Consider the following 14,567-nt stretch of genomic DNA (forward strand, 5'->3'; position numbering starts at 1 on the left):
TGCGTTTCCGTAGTGTTCAATTTAAAGTGAAACATAGAGGAACAGAGTACACCAAGTATAGTTTTTAAGATAATTCATTATCAGATCTATACCATTCAAATGTTAGCAAGGAGGTATATTTCCATTGAATTACTTAATATATTTCTGCAGTTCAGCCAAAGAGATGCACATACATCAATTGGCTACAGTCAAAATGTAAATATGAACACATCTGCCTACATCTCTCCCTTCACACTTCCTTCTGCTCCTCTGCTGCCTACCTAACAAGTCCTGATATACACTGCTCAGGGAGGGGTTAACAATTCTGTATCCAAGGTGCATTTTTTGTATCCATTATAATAAGATATTTACAAATTGGCTAATTCACTGGCTCTACCTTTTTTTTTTCAGATGGAGTTTTGCTCTTGTTGCCCAGGCTGGAGTGCAACGGCGGGACGTTGGCTCACCACAACCTCCGCCTCCAGGGTTTAAGCAATTCTCATGCCTCAGCCTCCCCAGTAGCTGGGATTACAGGCTTGTGCCACCACGTCCAGCTAATTTTGTATTTTTAGTAGAGACAGGGTTTCACCATGTTGGTCAGGCTGGTCTCGAACTCCCAACCTCAGGTGATCCGTCCACCTCGGCCTCCCAAAGTGCTGGGATTACAGGCATGAGCCACCGCACCCAGCCACTAGCTCTACTTTTTATCATACGTTGTTTGCTCAGGGTGTTCCTATTTAAAAGATAATTTCAGGCTGGGCTGGACTTGAACTCCTGACCTCGGGTGATCCACCTGCCTCAGCCTTCCAAAGTGCTGGGATTACAGGCATGAGCCCCTGTACCCAGCCTGAAAGTATCTTTTAAATAGGAACATTCTAGCCTGGAACTCTTTTCCTTCCTACTTCTATCAACCCAACGGGCAGATATAAGCATCTATAGTACTTAGCAGGGATTTTCACAATTTCACTTCCATAAGGGTTAAGAACAGTCTTTTCTATGAATTTTAACACAAAATAGACTCAATGTATTAGTTTACTAACACTCCTTTTGTCATACGCTGGTGACCTCTTTAACATCTAGAAGGACTAGATGTTGTAAATCAGGACTTGCTTGTCTTTTATGTATGGTATAAACACAGTCAGGTAAAAGACAATGGACGGACATAAGGGACAGTGGCCAGTTGTGCTTCACCATACACACACTGGTATCAAACCCTTTGCAATTCCTTCTCCTCTATTCTTCCTGAACCAGCATGAATATAGTAAAGTGTACTGCTCAGAGAAGTGGTGTGATCATTCAATTTCCAAAAGACAATATTTCCTATGAATTTTACAAAAGGATATTTACACAATGTGTTCTTTATTACCGCTACATTTAATACACTTTGTGCACTTCTAAACACCTAGACGGAGTAGATGTTTCAAATAAAGACTTAAGTTTGTCTTCTATATACACAGTAGTATTGAATAAGCTACACACATGTAACAATGGTTATATCTGAAAGTATCTTCTATATTGTTCTGGTCTAAAATCCTTCATTTCTTCCGGTTCCTCTCCACCACCAACCCGATGGATGTAAGTACATGTGTCACTTAGATGCGATGTTATCATTTTACTTCTAAAAGTCCTTTTGAGAAGACAGCTTTTCTGTGAATTGTACAAAATGTACAAAAGTGTACACTTCTATGAAGTGTACAAAATGAATAGATACACTTTAGAATTAAAGACACATGTAGGCTGACAGTAAAGGGATAGAAAAAGATATTTTATACAAATAGCAACCAAAAGAAACCAGAGGTGGTTATACTTATGTCAGACAAAATAGACTTTAGGTCTAAAACTGTCTGTAGACACAAGGAAGATCATTTTATAATGATAAAAAGGTCAGTTCTACAGGAAAATATAACAATCATGTACATACCCAACATCAGAGCACCTAAATATATAAAGCAAATATTGACAGATATGAGGACAGGAACTGACAGCAATACATTAATAGTAGGGGACTTCAGTACCTCACTTAGGATAAGGGATAGAACATTCAGACAGAAAATCAATAAAGAAACAGCTGACTTGAACAACACTATGGAACAGATGGACCTAACCACCACATGCAGAACTTCTTATCCAACAGCAGAAGTATGTACGTGTTTCTCAGGCACACACAAAACGTTCTCTGGGATAGATCACATATTAGGCCACAAAATGAGTCTTAACAAATTTAAGACATTCAAAATAATTCTAAGTACCTTTTTCAACCACAGTGAAATGTAACTACTAATCTATGACAGCAAGAAAATGGGAAAATTCACAAATATGTGGAAACAAAACACACTCCAGGACAACCATGGGCTCAAAGAAGATGTCAAAAGGGAATTTAAAAAGTGTCTCAGCAAGGCGCAGTGGCTCACGCCTGTAAGCTCAGTACTTTGGCAAGCAGGTGGGCAGATCACTTGAGGTCAGGAGCTCCAGACTAGCCTGGTTAACACAGTCAGGAGTTCCAGACTATGCTGGCCAACATGGTGAAACCCCATCTCTACTAAAAATACAGAAAATTAGCCGGGCGTGGTGGCATGCACCTGTAATCCCAGCTACTCCGGAGGCTGAGGCAGGAGAATCGCTTGAACCCAGGAGGCACAGGTTGCGGTGAGCTGAGATCATGCCACTGTACTCCAGCCTGAGAGACAGTGAGACTCCGTCTCAAAAAAAAAAAAAGAAAAGAAAAAAATCTCAGCATTGAATTTCCCTGTTCCTTTAGCAAAGATAAGTTGACTATATTTATATGTGTCTCTTTCTGGGCTCTCTGCTTTCTTCCCTTGATCTGTTTGTCTTGACAACCATATCTTTATACTAAGCCTTAAAGTCAGGAAGTATCTGACTTGTTCTACTCCTTCAATTTCATGTTGCCTATTCTGGGTCTTTTGACTTTTCATATAAACTTTAGATTTCATTTGTTGAAATCCATAAACAATTTGCTGGCATTTTGATTGGGATTTTGATTGTGTTGAATGTATAGATCCAGTTGGGAAGAACTGATATCTTGACAATATCGTCTTCCAGTTAATGAATATAGGAATATTTCTTCATTTATTTAGTTCTTCTTTGATTTTGTTCATCAAAAAATTATAGACTTCCTTATATAGATCTTGGATGTGTTTGTTAGGCTTATACCTAAAGATATCATTTCGTGGTTGCTCATGTAAATTGTATTGTGTTTTTAATTATAAATCCCACTTATTCATTGTTGGTATACAGGAAAGCAATGGACTTTTATATATTAAACTTGTATCTTGCAACTTTGCTACAACTGCTTATCAGTTCCAGTTTTTTGTTGATTCTTTTAGACCTTCTACGTAGATTACACCATCTGCTCAACAGATATCAAAAATATTAGCATTTTGGTGTATATCTTTATAGAGTCTTTTAAAAAAAAATTAGATACATTTACATTTATTATATGTATATACACATAATTGTATGTAACATAAATGTTACATAATTGGGATTCAGTGAGAAGGCTTTTAGTTTCTCATCTGAGATGCTAGGTACTTGTGAGTTACGACTTCTATTCTCACAACAAGAAAAATCCTGCAGAAACCAAAAATCAACAACTCTTTATCAGTCAGATGATTGAGGTCACATGGCAAGGCACTTCACCTACAATTGGCGAGAGAAGTTAATACACAGAATCAAAGCTTACTGGAGGCCAGGAGCGGTGGCTCATACCTGTAATGCCAGAACTTTGGGAGGTCGAGGTGGGTGGATTGCTTGAGCCAAGGAGTTGGAGGCCAGCCTGGCAGCAACATGGCAAAATCCCATCTCTACTAAAAATGCAAAAATTAGCCAGGTGTGGTGGCACACACCTGTAATCCCAGCTACTCGAGTGGCTGAGGCAAGATGGCTGCTTGAACCCAGGAGGTGGAGGTTGTAGTAAGCCAAGATTGTGCCACTGCACTCCAGCCTGGGTGACAGAGAGAGACCCTGACTGAAAAAAAAAAAAAAAACAAAAACGCTTACTGGAGCAGAAGCTCACTGCAGTAGCAAGAACCAGATTCCTTTTACTCAGTACATTGTGTCTGTCCTTCAACAAAAAATTACAGGGCAAATTGAAAGACAAGCCTCATAACCAGACCCATATATTGTAGAGATTTTGGATAGCCTGACAGGGAATTTAAAATAACTATGGCTAACGTGTTAAGGCCTCTAATGGAAAAAGTGAAAAACATGCAAGAACAGATGCATAATATAAGCAGCGAGATGGTAACTTTAATAAAGAATCAGGACTAGCCAGGAGACCAGAGATCTAGCACCTGGAGCAGCATGGCCAAGCCTTGTGGAGTGCACCTGAGTGGGGATGCCTGAAAGCAGGTGAAGGTCTTCAGGCAAAATCTTTTCCAGGAGACTGAGGAATTCCCCTACAGATTCTTGCCACGGAAAATCTTATCTGAATCAGCTCTTGCAAGAAGACTCCTTCAATGTGGCTGATCTGACCTCCCTCTGAGCACCACTGGAATCCCCATCCCAGACCCTCTATCCAAGAATGATGAGTTGGAAACAGATAAGCAGGAGGAGAAAGAAGTCTCCCTGGCATGAGAAGGTCCTGTTCCTGTTTCCCTGGTTAAGACGGAAGTCTGGACTCTCAAAGAGAAATGCATTCTGGTGATCACATGGATCCAGCATCTGATCCCCAAGATTGAGAATGGACATTATTTTGGGGTATCACTCCAGGAGAAGATGCTGGAGGGGATGAATGCAGTCAAGACCAAAGTGGAAGCCTTCCAGACAGCCACGTCTAAGTACTTCTCAGAACATGGAGATGCTGTGGCCAAGGCCTCCCAGGAAATTCATGTAATGGATTATTACCAGGCCTTGGTGCACAGGCAAGATGAGGCACCCTATGGGGAGATCGGGGACACTGTGCTTGACCTGAGGGCTTTCTACGCTGAGCTTTATTCTAAGTTCAGAAGCAACCTGGAGAAAATTGTCAACCCAGAAGCCATCTATGTCCTGAGCCCAGGGCTAGAAGAAAAATAAATGACTTACACTTTGTGTGGATTAAAAAACAATAATCAAGGCCGTTTTCTCTCAGAAGTCCCGTCTCTCACACTAGAGAGAGAGAGAGCTGTTTTCCTTTCTCTTTTACCTATTAAACCTCTACTCCTAAACTCCTATCAGTAATAATAATAATAATAATCAGGCCATGTGTAGTGGCTTATGCCTGTAATCCCAGCACTTTGGGAGTCTGAGGCAGGAACATTGTTTGAGTTCAGGAGTTCAAGACCAGCCTAAGCACTATAGTGAGACCTCCTTTCTTAAAAAAAAAAAAAAAAAAAAAAATCGCCAGACATGGTGGTGCATGCCTGTGGTCCCAGCTACTTGGGATGCTGAAGCAGGAGAATCACTTGAGCCTGGTGGTCGAGGCTGCAGTGAGCTGTGATTGTGCCATTGCACTCCAACCTGGGTGACAGAGTGAGACCTCATCTCATTAACAAAACCAAACCAAACAAAAAATAGACTGGGTGCAGTGACTCATGCCTATAATCCCAGCACTTTGGGAGGCTGAGGCGGGCAGATCATTTGAGGTCAGGAGTTTGAGACCAGCCTGACCAACATGGGGAAGCCTCGTCCCTACTAAAAATACAAAAATTAGCTAGGGGTGGTGGCAGGTGCCTATAATCCCAGCTACTTGGGAGGCTGAGGCAGGAGAGTCACTTGAACCTGGGAGGCAGAGGCTGCAGTGAGCTGAGATCACGCCACAGCACTCCAGCCTGGGTGACAGAGCAAGACTCTGTCTCAAAATAATAATAATAATGATAATCATCATCATCATCAAAAGGATATGCTAGAAATAAAGAAAACACTATACTAGAAATGAAGAATGCCTTTTATTGGATTGATCAAGAGGCAGGACACAGCCAAAGAAAGAATCAGTGAGCTTGAAGAAATGTCGGTAGAAACTTCCAAAATGGAAATACAGAGAGAGAAAACAATGAAAATGACAGAACATAATATCCAAGAAATACAGGAAAATTATCAAAGATTTAACTTGTGTATAAAGGTGATATCAGAGGGGGCAGAAAGAGAGAAAGGGACAGGGGACATACTGGAAGTCATAATGACTGAGAATTTATCAAAATTAATAATAGACAGCATACCACAGGTACAGGAAGCTCAGAGAACACCAAGCAGGATCAGTACTACAAAATCTATCCCTGGGCATATCACATTCAAGCTGCAGAAAATCAAAGCCAGCAAGAAAACCTTGAAAGAAGTCAGAAATAAAAAGCACTTTATAGAGAGAGGAGCAAGGACAGTATCATACTGGATTTCTCTTGAGACCCATACAGGCAAGAAGAGAGTGAAGTGAAAGAAGTTGAAAGAAAAAAACCACCAACCTAGAATTTTGTATCCAGCAAGATTATCCTTCAAAACTGAATGATAAATAAAGACTTTCCCAGACAAATAGATGTTGAGGGAATTTGTCACCAGTGACACTGCAAGAAATGTTAAAAGAAATGCTTCAGAGAGAAGGAAAATGACATAAAAAGAGACTTGGATCTACTTAAAGAAAGGAAGAGTGTTAGAGAGAAATAAATGAAGGTAAAATAAAGTAAATAAAGTCTTTTAAAAATTCCTGATTGATCCAACAGATAACTGTTTGTCCCAAATAACAACAGAAACAATAATAATGTATTTGGTAGTTATAGCTTATGGATAAATTAAATAAGGGAAAGTAACAATACAAGGGAAGGGAGCATTGGGAATACTCTGCTCTAAAGTATGTGCATCAGCTGTGATGAAGTGGTATAGTATAATTTGAACGTGGACTTGGATTGGTTGTAAATGTATACTGCAAACTCAAGGGCAATGACCAGAAAAAGCTAAAAAGGGACATAATTGATTTTTTGAGAGGTGAGAAAATGGAGTTACATAAAGTAATCAATTAAAAAGACAGCAGAAAAAGAGTGAAAGACAAAAAAGAAACAAAGAACAAGGACAAAAATATAAAATAGTAACAAGCATAGAATATATTAATCCAACTATCAATAATCACTTAAATCTTAATCATAAATACACCAGTTAAAAGATAGAGATTATCAGAGTGAATTAAAGCAAAATAGAAGTAACTATATGCTGTGTACAAGAAACCCACCCTAAATATAAAAATACAGATAGATTAAAAGTAAAAGGATGGAGAAAGATAAGTCATTTCTTTTAGTCAGGGTTCTCCAGAAAAGCAGACTGATGGGAGACAGATAGATAGATAGATGACAAGTGGCTTATTAGAGGAATTGGCTCACTCTGTTACGAAGGCTGAGAATTCCCATGATAGACTGTCTGCAAGCTGGAGAACCAGGGAAGCTGGTAGCTGGCTCAGTGCAAGCATGAAGGCCTCAGATGCAAGGATGCGTATGGTATAACTCTCAGTCTGAGCCAAAGGCCTGAGAGCTGGTGGGCAGAGTGGGTCTGGTGTAAGTCCCAGAGCACAACAGCTGGAGATCCCAGAGTTCTGACACCGGAGGGCAGGAGAAAATGGGCATCTTGGCTCTGGAAGTGAGAGAGTTTACCCTTCCTCTGCCTTCCATCCAGGCCCCCAATCAATTGGATGGTGCCCACTCACATTACATCTGGATCTTCCCCACTTTGTCCACTAACTCACACACTAATCTACCCCAGATACACCCTTATAGACATACCTGGGGCAACCCAATTATTCTAATCAAAAGCCAAACACTTTCAGCAGAAGAGGAATGGTTTCAGTGCCTACTGACACACTGAGAATAATTAATCCTTTAGTAGCTTTCTGGGTATCTTTTAATCCAGTCAAGTTGACAGCCCCAATCTACCATTACACCATGCTAACACAAATCAAAAGAAAGTTAGAATAGCTATATTAATTTATGACAAAGTAGACTTCAGAGCTAGGAAAATTATCCGGGATAAAGAGGGGCATTACGTAATGATAAAGAAGTCAATTCTCCAAGAAGATATAGCAATCCTTACTGTATATGTGCCTAACAGCAGAGCATCAAAATATATGAGGCAAAAACTGATAGAACTTCAAGGAGATATAAACAAATCTGCTACTATAGTTGTAGACTTCAACACCCCTCTGTCAGTAACTGACAGATCCAGCAGACAAAATCAGTAAGGACATAGTAGAACCAAATAACACCATCAGCTAAATGGATCTAACTGAAATTTATATAATACATCACCCAACAACAGCAGAATTCACATTCTTCTCAAGCTCATATGGGACATGGAACATTCACCATTCCAGGCCGTAAAACACACCCTTAACACGTTTTAAAGAATAGAAATTATACAAAGTAAGCTCTCAAACCACAATGAACTTAAACTAGAAATCAAAAACAGGAATATAGCTGGAAAATCCCCAAATACTTTAAGAATATACTTTTATTGTATTTTATTTTTAGAAAAGAAGTCTTGCTCTGTCTCCTAGGTTAGAGTGTAGTGGCATAATCATAGTTTACTGCATCCTTGAACTGGGCTCAAGCAATTTTCCTGCCTCAGTCTCCGAGTAGCTGGGACTACAGATGCATGCTACCATGCCTGGCTAATTTTTAAATTTTTTGTAGAGATGGGGGTCTCACTATGTTGCCAATGCTGGTCTTAAACACTTGGGCTCAAGCAATCCTCCTGTCTCAGTCTCCCAAAACTTTGGGATTACAGGTGTGAGCCACTGCACACAGCCTAAACAATATATGCTTGAATATCACATGGGTCAAGGAAGAAATCTCAAGAGAAACTTTAAAAATATTTTTTAACTATGAGAAAATAAAAATACAACTTATCAGAGTTTGTGGGCTGCAGCAAAAGCAGTGCTTAATGAGAGATTTATACCATTAAATACGTATATTAGAAAAGAAGAAATATCTAATACCAATAATCTAAACTTCCACTTTAGGAGACTAGACAAGGAAGAGCAAATTAAATTCAAAGTAAACAGAAGAAAAGAAATAATAATAATTAGAGCAGAAATCAATGGCATTGAAAACAGGACATCAAAAGAGAAAATAAAACTAAAAGCTGATTCTTTGAAAAGATCAGTACAACTGATGTCTCAGTCCATTTACTGTTGCTATAAATGAATACCTGAGACTGGGTAATTTATAAAGAAAGGGAAGTTATTTCCTACAGGTCTGGAGGCTGGGAAGTCCAAGGTCCATGTGCTGTGTCTGGTGAGGGCCTTCTGGCTGGTGGACACTCTTCTCTGCAGAGTCCTGCGGAGGTGCAGGGCATCACATGTGAGAGCACTTGTGAGAGACTGCCAAACTGGCTTTTATAACAGACCCACTCTTGTGATAAGTAGCCCACTTCCTCAATAACCCATTAATTGATTAATCTGTGAATGAATTAATCCACTCATGAGTGCAGAGCCCTCATGACCCAGTCACCTCCCAAAAAGTCTACCTCTCAACACTGCTGCACTGGGGATGAAGTTTTAATGTCAGTTTTGAAGGGACAAACATTCAACCCATAGCATTTGATATAACTCTAGGCTAAGAAAATAAGAGAGAAGACGCAAGTTACTAATATTAGAAATGAAAGACAGGCCATCACTGCTGATCCCGTGGACATTAAAAGGGCAATAAAGGAAGATTATGAACAACTCTATGTCCACAAATTTGATAATGTAAATGATATGGGCCAATTCTTTGAAGACACAATCTACCTAAACTCACACAAGAAGAAATAGATAATTGGAATAGACCTATTGCTATTAAAGAAATAGAATTGAAAATAACCTTCCAAAACAGAAAGCACCAGGCCCAGATGCATTCACTGGTGAATTCAATCAAATTTTTTTTAAGACGTTTGTTTTAGGTTCAGGGGTACATGTCCAGGTTTGTTATATAGGTAACCTTATGTCATGCGGGGTTTGTTGTACAGATTGTTTCATCACCCAGGTACTCAGCCTAGTACCCAATACTTATTTTTTTCTGATCCTCTCCCCTCTTCCCACCCTCCATCCTCAAGTAGGCTACAGTGTCTGTGGTTCCCCTCTTTGTGTCCATGTGTTTTCATCACTTAGCTCCCTCTTGTATGTGAGAATATGCAATATTTGGTTTTCTGTTCCTGTGTTAGTTTGCTGAGGATGATGGCTTCCAGCACCATCTATGTTCCTGCAAAGGACATGATCTCATTCTTTTTTATGACTGCATAATATTCCACAGTATATATATACCACATTGTCTTTATCCAATCTACAGTGGTCATTTAGGTTGATTCTAGGTCTTTGCTATTTTAAATAGTGCCACAACGAATATACACATGCATGTGTCTTTATGGTAGAACAATTTATATTCCTTTGGGTATATACCCAGTAATTGGATTGCTGGGTCGAATGGTAGTTCTATTTTTAGTTCTTTGAGGAATTACCCCACTACTTTCTACAATGATTAAACTAATTTTTACTCCCACCAACAGTGCATAAGTGTTCCATTTTCTCCCCAACCTCATCAGTACCTGCTATTCCCCACCCCCTTTTTTGTTTGTTTGTTTTTTAGACAGAGTCTTGCTCTGTAAACCATACTGGAGTGCAGTGGCACGATCTCTGCAACCTCTGCTTCCTAGGTTCAAGCAATTCTTTGCCTCAGCCTGCGAATAGCTGGGATTACAGATGCCTGCCACCACGCCCAGCTAATTTTTGTATTTTTAGTAGAGACGGGGTTTCACCATCTTGGCCAGGCTGGTCTTAAACTCCTGACCTCGTGACCGACCCGCTTCGGCCTCCCAAAGTGCTAGGATTACAGGAATGAGCTACTGTGCCCAGTCATTTTTTGGCTTTTTAATAAAAGCTGTTCTGACTGATGTGAGATGGTATCTCACTGTGGTTTTAATTTGCGTTTCTCTAGTGATCAGAGATACTGAGCTTTTTTTCATATGCTTGTTGGCTACATGTATGTCTTCTTTTGAAAAGTGCCTGTTCATGTCCTTTGCTCACTTTTTAATGGGGTTGTTTGTTTGTTTTTTTCTTGTGAATTTGTTTAAGTTCTTTATAGATGCTCTATTATGAGACCTTTGCCAGATGCATAGTTTGCAAACATTTTTTCCCATTCTGTAAGTTGTCTGTTTACTCTGTTGATAGTTTCTTTTGCTCTGCAGAAGCTCTTAAGTTTAATTCCATCTCATATATCAATTTTTCCTTTTGTTGTGTTTGCTTTTGGCATCTTCGTCATGAAATCTTTGCTGGTTCCTATGTCCAGAATGGTGTTGTCTAGGTTGTCTTCCAGGGTTTTATAGTTTTGGATTTTACATTTAAGTCTTTTATCCATCTTAATCAACCAAATAATTAAGAGGTAAATTATACAAATTCTCTATAATCTCTTCCAGAAAACAGAAGCAGTGGGGAACCTCCTAATTCATTCTATGAGGCCAAAATTACCCTAATACCAAAACCAGACAAGGCATTACAAGAAAAGAAAGCCATAGACCAGTATCTGTAATGAATATAAATGTAAAAATTCTCCAAAATATTGACAAATAAAATGCAACAATATATACAAAGAGTTTCTACATTAGAACCAGTGGGATTTATTCCAGGTTTACAAGAGTAGTTCAACATTCAAAATCAATTAGTACAATCACATCAGCAGGCTAAAGAAGAAAAAAAACACATGATTATACCAGTAGATGCAGTAAAAATATCGACAAAATTCAACATCTGTTAGTGATAAGTACTCTCAGAAAACTAAGTATATAAGGGAACTTTCTCAACTTGATAAAGAAGATCTACACAAACGGCTAACATCATATCTAAGGTGAGAAGCCATAAATTTTCCTGCTAACAATAGGAAAAGGCCAACGATTTCCCTTCTTAGCAATTCTGTTTAACATTGCACTGAAATCCTAGGTAATACAAGAAGCAAGAAAAGAAAAAAAAAAGGTATATAGATTGGGAAGGAAGACATAAAACTTTGTTTGCATATGACATCACTGTCTATGTAATAAATGCCAAAGAATCAACTACAATAAAAACTCCTGGAACTATTAAATGATTATATCAAGATTGTAGGATATAAGGTTATTATACAAAAGTCAATTGGTTTTCTATATACCAGCAATGAACAATTAGAATTTACATTAAAAACATACTATTGTTTATGTTAATACCAAAAAAATAGATATAAATCTAACAGAATATGTATAAAATCTATGTGAGGAAACCTACAATTCCCTGTGCACAAAATCAAAGAAGATCTAAATATATGGAAAGCCTTGGTGCAGTGGCTCATGCCTGTAATCCCAGAGGCTGAGGCAGGTGGATAGCTTGAGTCAAGGAGCTTGAGACCAGCCTGGGCAACGTGGCGAAATCTCATCTCTACAAAAAAATACAAAAAATTAGCTGGGTTGGGGGGCATGCACCTGTAGTCCCAGCTGCAAAGGTGGCTGAGGTGGGAGGATTGCTTGAGTCTGGGAGACAGAGGTTGCAGTGAGCCATGATTGTCAGCCTGGGTGACAGAGTGAAAAAAAAATTATATATATACTTGTATGTGTAGTTATATATATTAGCATATATACATATATAATATATATACATATACATGTATTATATATATAAGATACATACACACATACATACACACACACATATATATATAAAATTGTATATGTAACAAATCCCAGAGAATCATCAACATTAAAATCTCCTGGAACTATTAAATGATTATATCAAGATTGTAGGATATAAGATTATTATACAAAAGTCAGTTGCTTTTGTATATACCAGCAATGAACAATTAGAATTTACATTAAAAACATACTATTATGTACCAAAAATACTTAGGTATAAATCTAACAATATATATATATGTATGGAAAGATTTTCCATGTTCATAGATAGATTGTCAAGATCTTCCTGGTTTGATCTACACATTAGATACAATCAAAATGCCAGCAAGTTGTTAGTAGATATCAACAAACTGAATCTAAAGTTTATATGGAGGGGCAAAGGAGATTTAGAATAGGCAACATGAAATTGAAGGAGAAAAACAAATTAGATACCATCTGACTTCAAAACTTACTATAGAGCTACAGTTGCCAAGACAGTGTGGTAGATAAACAAATCAAGGGAAGAGAGCAGAGAGCCCAGAAAGGAACCCACACAGATATAGTTGACATATCTTTGATAAAGGAGCAAGGACAATTCAATGTTGAAAATACAGCCTTTTCAACAAATGGTGCTGGAACAACTGGCCAACCATATGCAAAAACATAAATCTAGACACAGACCTCACATCTTTCAGAAAAATTAACCCAGAATACATCGTAGACCTACATGGAAAATGGAAAACTATAAAACTCTTTAGAATATACATAGAAGATGACTTTTTAGATACAACACCAAAAGCATGATCCATGAAAAAGATTAATTGATAAGCTGGACTTCAAAAGTAGAAAACTTCTGTTCTGTGAAAGAGACAGTCAAGAGAATGAAAAGATAAGCCAGAGACTTGTAGGAAAAAAATTGCAAAAGACACACATATGGTAAAGAACTGTTATCCAAAATATACAAAGAACTCTTAAAATCCAACAACAAGAAAACAAACAACCCAATTAAAAAGTGGGCCAAAGATCATAAGAGACACCTCACCAAAGAAAATGTACCCATGGTAAATAAGCATGTGAAAAGGTGCTCCACATCATACGTCATCAGGGAACTGCAAATTAAAACAATCAGAACGGGCACGGTGGCTTATGCCTGTAATCCCAGAACTTTGGGAGGCGAGGTAAGCAGATCATCTGAGGCCAGGAGTTTTGAGACCAGTCTGGCCAATATGGCAAAACCCTGTCTCTACTGAAAATACAAAAACAAACAAAAAAAAGAAATAGCCAGGCCTTGTGACACATGCCTGTAATCCCAGCTACTCAGGAGGCTGAGGCAAGAGAATCGTTTGAACCTGGGCAGTGGCGGTTACAGTGAGCCAAGATCACACCACTGCACTCCAGTCTGGGTAACAAAGCAAGACTCTGTCTAAAACAAACAAACAAACCCCACAACAATGAGATACTGCTACACACCTGTTAGGATGGCCAAAATTCATCCTGGATTTTCGTGTGTAGTGGCATCTCATTGCATCGTCACCAGCAATGAATGAGAGTTCCTGTTGCTCCACATCCTAACACCAAATGCTGGTGAGGATGTGAGCAACAGGAACTCATTCATTGCTGGCAGAAAAGCAAAATGGTGCAGCCACTTTGGAAGACAGTTTGGCAGTGTATTACAAAACTAAATATTATCTTACCATATGATCCTGCAATCGTGCTCCTTGGTATTTATTCAAAGGACATGAACACTTATGTCTAACAAAAACCTCTACAGAAATGTTTATAGCAGCTTTATTCATGATTACAAGAACTAGAAATCTACCAAGATGTCCTTGAGTAGGTGAATGGATAAACAACCTGTGGCACATTCAGACAATGGAATATTACTTGGTGATAAAAAGAAATGAGCTACAAGTCATGAAAAGGAACAAAAGAACCTTAAGCGTTTATTACTGAGAGAAAGAAGCCAATCTGAAAAGGCTACATAATGTGATTCCAACTCTATGACATTC

At 38.6% G+C, this 14,567-nt stretch overlaps 1 protein-coding gene and 1 pseudogene across 1 annotated transcript in view; both read left to right on the forward strand.

Annotated features, from left to right (window-relative positions):
* DPYSL2 (dihydropyrimidinase like 2) overlaps window positions 1–14,567 on the forward strand; it is a 145,766-nt gene that overhangs the window by 29,457 nt on the left and 101,742 nt on the right. The window lies entirely within an intron of this gene.
* Window positions 4,300–5,013, forward strand: LOC104673966 (annotated as a pseudogene).

The sequence above is a fragment of the Rhinopithecus roxellana genome, chromosome 9, assembly GCF_007565055.1.
Source record: "Rhinopithecus roxellana isolate Shanxi Qingling chromosome 9, ASM756505v1, whole genome shotgun sequence".
Classification (NCBI taxonomy): Eukaryota; Metazoa; Chordata; class Mammalia; order Primates; family Cercopithecidae; genus Rhinopithecus; species Rhinopithecus roxellana.